Below are 7,432 nucleotides of genomic sequence, written 5' to 3'. Positions count from 1 at the left end.
CATAAAAATCAGGTCAAACCTTTTTGCTCCTTTTTTAATGTGGGTTTTTTCAGTGAAAACCATTAAAAAACAAAAAATCATGAGCCTTAACAATACTCTTACATGTATATGTATTGTATAATTTCTCTCAGTGTTTAAGTCACATCAATACTCTGTACATTGAAAGAGATTCCTCACATTCCACATAGAGTGAAAGTAATTCAGATCGCATTTTCCACAGTTCAACTGTGGAACATGTTATTAGTGTAGATATAGTTTGTTTAATTTCCAAACATTTACAGCAAATATGGTTGTCATAATATGTCGTATGACACTAGTTTACTAGACGGTCATAATATGATGAATGTATGTAGATACGTAGTTTACTCAATGAGTTATGAGAAGTAGTGTTTATGTCTGTAATTTTTTTCATATCTTATACACTGCAAAAATGCCTTAGTTGTTTCATGTTCAGCCTTAAATATTAATATGTATTAATATGTTCAGTGTGTGTGTGTGTGTGTGGGGGGGGGGGGGGGGGGGTAATTCAGGGTAAAGTCAAGTTTTTTTGTAGAAATACAAAATCCCACAATGGGATTATAGTCCAGAAATAGGATTATAGAAAGTCCAGCACTACTGGGACTAGTAGCACTTGTTATTGCAGTTTCCCCTGTGTTTAGGAATTTTCTAAAAATGAGTGTCAGTATTTTGAAACATGAGAAAAGGAGGCAGTTTAAATCAGTAGTAGGCTACTGACAAATTCTAGAAAAAGAAATTCTAAAATTCAAGTTTGCAAAAAAATATCAAACCACATTGGCAGATTTTTTGGGGGGGAGAAAATAAGATGTTGGACTTAATAATAGACTGATGAATTGAAGATGTAGGTTGTTAAATAGTCATCTAATAATTGCTTGTTTTGAGTTGTCTGGTCAGTGGATTTATATGTGTGCTCTTTGTAAGAAGGCTGTACAAATTCAGTTTTTCCTACATATAAAGTATTTTTGATAACTAGGTTTATATCTGTTTTAAAGGGCTGGCGCCTGCTATCATACTTCCTCTATAAGAGATGTATTTTAAACAGAGAGCACATAATGACACTTGTATGAACCAGCAGCAGATCTATTGTGCCAAATATAATTTTAATACTGATATCTGTGCTTGTATGCCCTCAAATATGTAATATAAAATGTGTACATACTGTAGATATGTGTGTCATCTGATGATCACTCAAGAAATATATGACTTTTGTTTCTTTGTGCCATTGGTGAAATGTTCTATTAGTAACCTCCGACTACCATAGACACTGCATGCCATTAACAAGATGCCATTAAATCTAGTTTGATATCAAATTAAAATCTAATGAAAAGTGTCATCATTTGTATCTAACCTATCATTAGCAGTAATCTAACTCTGTGTGTGTTTGTCGGTGGTCTATGCCACAGAGTAAAACTGTGAAATAATAAATGTGTATTTTCTAGCGAATAGATCCTGTCCCACTGTACCTTTTACCTATATACTCAGGTTTTCCTTGGTGAGCTACCTGTTAAATATACAAATAATCAAACAATTGCTTACAATTATCACTGCATATAATATTCCTATTATTTTCTCCCCTGTTTGAAGCTAACTTGTATGTGGGATATTTTAAACCTTGATGACTCTGCCTGACATCTGGTATTAGTACATGGCTGACACTTTCACCAAACCACACTGCTCCAGTATTAACGGCTTCATCCAACACATCAATAACATCAACCCACACATCAAGGGACTGGGAAAATGTCAAAGACCAGTTTGGTCATGGACCAGTTTTCAGTGGAAAGCCAGAGAAAGACCAAGGAAGATATTCACGTCCGACGCCCGAGACCAGAGACAGGAGCTCTGATCCCACCATAGTTCCATACTGATGAGAGAACTCCATTCCAGACTGATATGTAGTTGAAAGCTTTGTAAAACATTTGTTAGTGGACCTTGAGTTGAGATTATTTTGTCAAACTGCAGTAAACTAGGCTGATTCGACAGACATAGAAAGTACAGTCAGTATTTGTTTTGTGCTTTCATGCACATCTTACCATGATTTTTTATTTGAAATTGTCAGTCATGAATGAGTAATACCCACATTTTTGGTTTATGTGCTGTTTTTGGTCTACTAAAACCCTTTACTGATAGCTGCTGCAGCATCCCAATTCCCCCATAGGCTTTAATAAAATTCTATTCTTTTTATGACAACATTTGGATATAGTCCTTTATTGAATGGAGTGAAATTCCTTCATGTCTTGCAGGTTTGACCTGTGGCAGCTCACCCAGCAGGTCTCTCTCTTCCTGCTCACGGAGGCTAATCTGAACCGGCATTTTAAGCTTGTTGTTTCCTCATCATCTGATCCCCATCCCAGCAAATAATCCTGCAAAACATTATGGTATTGCCAATGGTAGAAAAAGTACTCAGATTCTTTACATGAGTACAAGAATTAACGCCACAGTGAACTAAAAGACATGCATTCAGTTTATATAAGTAAACAGGTATTAAGTATTATAAGCAAAGGAGTATTACCGGTCAAATATACCACATCATAAGTAAAAGTACCACTTGTGAGGAATGGTTCACAGTTATTGATGCATTAAGCCATTGAAGTATACTCTATACTACTATACTATAAATTGCTGGTCTTACTGCCTATAAAAGCCAAGTGGCTTGCGCAGGGGGGTTGGTGTGGAGGTGTACAAAAAGAAAGATTAGAAAATTATATCTGTCATTGGCTGGTTTAACTGTGCATCACATTTGAAGAGTTTCACAAAAGTAAATAATTAAAGGAAGCTGATATCTTCCAAAGTTGGCAGTGTTTTAGTACAAGATGAATATCAGGGGCCATAGCAACAGACATCCTGATTGGTTGCAGTTCAGTTCAGTCAGTTCAGTTCAGATCTTTATTGTCCCACAAGAGGAAATTCTTTTTGCAGCAGGGCAGCATAAAACACAAAATCATTCAAACATGAACACAATAAAAACACAAGATAATAGAAGACATTAAAAGTGCCAGTACTATACACACAATTCAGACAATAAGGATGTATGTTAAGGAAAACAGGAAAACAGCAACAAGGAGAATAAAGGTAAGGAAGATAAAGTGCATGAGCTGTAAAAGCACTTATTGCACATGGGATAAATGAAAAATTGAACCTGTTGCACCTACTTTTTGGAAACCTGTATCTCTGACCACAGGCTTACGTGATGACTCATTTCCACAAAGTAGGCAGACAACAACTGTGTCATCTGCAAATTTAAGAGTGCGCCTGTCCTTGTACTGACTTCTGCAGTCGTTGGTGTAGAGAATGAACATTTGGGGACAGGATACAACACTGTGGGGAGCCTGTAGAGGACAAATGCTGCCTAGAACACCATTTATTCTGATCTACTGAGGTCTGCAAGGAAGTCCATGCAGTGGGTCCAAAACTCCTGCACTCCCCCAAGACAGGAGAACCACAAGTCCAAACCTTGTGTCGCTCCACATGGAGGCAGATATGAGACATCCTCTGAAACTTGTCAGTTGGCTTCTTTCAATATGAAGGAGCTTCCTCCAGATGTCTGAGCTCCTAGGCTGAGTCCAACCACCCTGTTAAGAAAATTGGAACTGAAAGATTGCAGATATAAAAGGCTGAAACTAAAGATCCACAAGGTCCAAAGCTCATGGTAAATGGAGAGACAGCATCGTCTTTACCACCAAAGTTTGCACTAATCCAGCAGTCAATCACCTGCCTATCTCTGGTACCCTATTGAAATCATGAACACCTCTTAGGGCTGCTTCACACCTGGCTGCAAATAGCTCCAGTGCACACTGTAAATCACAATCTGGTGAAGCCAGCAGAACCACATCACCTGCAAAAAGCATAGATTGAAACCTACTCCCACTGAGATGAGAATACAAAGACAGCTCTCTGGTTATTAAAGGACTGAATGGATTGCAGTGGCTCAACCAACCCATACTCGCACAGTACCTCCCACAAGATACCCTGGGGGAGATGGTCATGCGATACCATTACCACTGTAAGTGGAGCACACCCTCCAGTCCCCTTTTTTTGAAATGAGAACCACCACTTATGTCAGCAAGTCCTTAACCATTGTTCCCTACCACCAATCAACACTGCAAAGGGGTTTCTAAGACAGCTAAACAATACCCAGAACTTTCAGCATCTGCATCAGGGCAAAACTTATCAACTCTGGCACCTTGTCACTGCAGAGCTTTTTGGCTATTGCTGCCAAAAAAGGAGACAAGGCTTCCACTGAGACCACCAACTCTGCCTCCTCCAAGAAAAGAATGCCAATCAAGTTCAGGAGTTCCACCCCACCATCCTTATGTTTAGTCTCGCAGGTGATGGGCCCACAAGATGGCTGCCCATGTCACTGTTTTAGGATGAGCCTGCCTGAGCCTCTAGTCCTGACTCCAGGAGGGGTTTGGCATTCTCTAATCCCAGCAAGGTAGTTTTGTGCCCCTCCAAAAAGGTTCTTAAAATGGCTTGTAGTCTGACCCTTCACCAGGGGCCAGTTTTCCTTGGGAGACCCAACCAGGAACTACTGACCAGAGCAACACAGCTCAGAGTCACTGAAGAGAGCAAACCTCTCAACCATAATAAGGTGGCAATTTTCAGAGAAGTATGGAATTAGAAAGATTTATTTCTTTATTTCATTTTTGATGGAGTAAGGGTTCAGATTCCATCTTCAACACGATCACTGGTCCTCAACCTTCAGCTGGGTCATTTAAACAGGCATCATATAATAGTCTAATGATAAACAGTTTTTATAGCAGACATTGCTACAAAGTACAAAAGATAAAAAATTTCAAGAGACTCAAAAAACATTAACAATAAATGTCATAAAAGGAATAAAAACAATATCATAAAATACCTGATACAGATACAGAGAAGTGAACAGACTCAGAAGCAATAAGTGTACAATAAAACCACAAACAGAGGAAACAATATTGTGCATCATATACTGTAAGATCAAGGCTGAGCAAAGTACTGCTGTCATTGCTGTTAATCTGATAACTAACATAATTGTTAACAGCTTATATCTGGTAGAACATAAAGTGATCCCGAAATGGACTCCAGGAAACTTGGCTCATTGTTTCAGGAAGCCGGAGCAGAAACTTTTCAGAATACAAGGACATGGAGAAAATGTGTGAAATAACATTATATAATGGGTTCATATTCCTGGTCAGCTTTACATACATACAGACATCATTCCAGCCGAGACTGAGACAGTTCAATTGTGTGGAAACAAGTTTTATGGTGTTCTGTCTGTGACCTTCCACTTTTTCTGCACATATTGGGAAAAATATATTATATCAGAGCCCTTTTTAAAGCATCATACAGCTGTATTTCTATATTTACTTCACATTACTATCAAACAACACACCAAATTCCAATCCTCATGAAAGTAGTGCCAGTTTCAGCACTGACTTTGATTTCCTGACATTGTACAGGTACTGGTACTTTCTTGGTCAGCTGTGGAAAGTATTTTGATGTAAGTAAGCAGCTGGGTGTGTAAATAGGTATTTGTTTGTCAACACATTCACTATAACAAGGTGATATGTCAGATGTTGCTTGTCAGCTTGTTCTTCTGCCCCCATGTGGCCAAAAATAACCCCAAACAATTAATGTTTATTAAGTATGAGTAAATGCTTACACTCTACCTCTGAGCTGACAATTTTCCACATCATGATGACAACAGAGGACAAAGAAAAACTAGGACATTACAGTAATCATCTGCTCAGTTTATTACTGCACTACTACAGCTGTCAAAGGAAGCATGCCATTGGCAGTCCGGACAGTTTTTTAGTGACAAAAACATCAGGCAACAAGATAAGCACTCATATAATTACATAATACCTTTTTACATTCAGTTCTCAGTTCTGTAGAGGTCATACTGCAGAGGTCATAATGACAATAAAGAGGAGCTTAAAGGAGCAGCTGTAAATGATTATATACAGTCAGACAAATGTTCCCTCATTAAGGCAGCAGTCTGGCCTAATGGATAAAAGACAAGCAAAAGCAAAGCTGTCTGGAGGGGCAGTGAGTAAAGAAAAATGCGAGGAAGGGTGAAAGCACATATACAGTATATGCAGACAGTCTCCTACAACAATCAAAGCAGGGTTCAGTGGTGCCTCAGTGGAAGCAAACTGATGCTTCCCTCCACACATAAAGTATAGTCAAAAGTCTAAATTCCTCCACACCAACATGATGTGATCTCAACAGAAACACTGTTGGTTTGCTTCAATTCTGATCCTTTTAGCTGTGTTCGGGGTTTTTTTTTTCACCCATGGCATATTCCATTATTGTGCTTTTTTTATATGAAACTGTTTGGCTGACACTTCCACTGTTTGTGCTCACACAAGTGGTCTCTTTGGTGCTCTCATATTTGAAAATTGACATATTAAAGTGCTGCTTGCCAGGTCTCTCTCTGTTATCTAGTATAATGTACATAATGTTAACCTTTAAATATAACATATTGCCAACAAGTATGAGTAAACAATATATATATTTTATATTTGTTACAAAACACTCAATGCATTGTGTTTTATTTTTGGATAAATGCACAGCTCCTCCTGAATTATCCATTTTAATAATGGTTGTACTGTCATTAAAGGATCAGTCTGGTGATTTTATATTTTTCTTGTTGTTAACAAATCCTCTGTAAAGACCCAAACCAACAATGAACTGATCTACTTACTACTACTTAAGTATTGTGAATCAAAGCCTGATATATCTTATTCCTCTGTGTCATAGAGCTCCATTGTTGTCCAGAAACTATTAAAAACACATCAATGAGTCACAGTGTCAGACTGGGTGACATGTTCCATCATTACCATGAACACATACACTGTAGTTCATTTATTTATTTATTTTACTTAATCCCACACACACCGTCCCGCTACCAGAAATACGTACTAGCACACCAAATGTGAATGCTGCTGTTGAAAACAGGCTTCAACAAATGCACTATTTCCTCCTGTTTGAGTTATTTGAGAATTTTTTATAAGTGAAACTACGTATTTGTGATCTGTTTTTAAAGACTCATGTCTTCAGAAGGAACCAATGGACTTGGGGCTCAGACACGGAAGTTAGGGAAGAGGCTATTATTGTTATTATTATTACTAGTCATATCTCTATTATTATTGTTGGTATTGTTATTATTGTTATTATTATGCTTGTCTGTGTCTCTCCCTCCTCTCCCCCTCCCTACTTCCTTCTTTCTCTCTCAACCCAAATGGTCAAGGCAGATGGCCGCCCACCTAGAGCCCGGTTCTGCGTAAGGTTTCTTCCCGTTAAAGGGGAGTTTTTCCTTGCAGCTGTCGCCAAGTGCTGCTCATGGGGGAGCTGTCGGGTCTCTGTAAATTAAAGAGTATGGTCTAAACCCACTCTATGTGAAAAATAACCTGAGAAAAATTTTGTTATG

This window comes from Thunnus albacares, chromosome 8 (assembly GCF_914725855.1).
Source record: "Thunnus albacares chromosome 8, fThuAlb1.1, whole genome shotgun sequence".
NCBI lineage: Eukaryota > Metazoa > Chordata > Actinopteri > Scombriformes > Scombridae > Thunnus > Thunnus albacares.
The sequence above is the reverse complement of the archived record's forward strand: the minus strand, read 5'-3'. Positions refer to the sequence as shown.